The sequence below is a fragment of the Capsella rubella genome, unplaced genomic scaffold (assembly GCF_000375325.1).
Source record: "Capsella rubella cultivar Monte Gargano unplaced genomic scaffold, Caprub1_0 scaffold_8, whole genome shotgun sequence".
In the NCBI taxonomy this organism is placed as follows: Eukaryota; Viridiplantae; Streptophyta; class Magnoliopsida; order Brassicales; family Brassicaceae; genus Capsella; species Capsella rubella.
In genome coordinates, this window is record NW_006238916.1 from 12,835,326 (window position 1) to 12,835,802 (window position 477).

Below are 477 nucleotides of genomic sequence, written 5' to 3' on the forward strand. Positions count from 1 at the left end.
ATGGTATATATATATATATATATATATGCATATTAAGATTTTATCGCAATCGTTTATTTGTAGATTAAATTTTGATCGTTAATCTAAATTTTCAAATATCTAAAAGATTTTATAGATATTATAATTTTTATCTAAGGAAATATATTAGGTGAAGAATCTCAATATATTATGTCTTCATTACTATTCCTATACATGAATTAAATATTTCCTAAACTATTTAACTAAAATCATTTATATTTAAAACGTTTTTTTAAAGTAAACAAAAGAAATTAAATTAATATTTGTGCATCTTTTTTTATTCACAAACTTCGTATTAAAGGTTTTAATCCAATTTAATTTTGAAAACATTTAATTACTTATTATTAAAAAATAGCACTCCTTTTCTTTTAAAGTTTTATAATATATATATATAAGTATTCATTATTTCCTGAATAATTTAAAGTTTTCAATTAATATATGTGAAATTTATAACCAAAA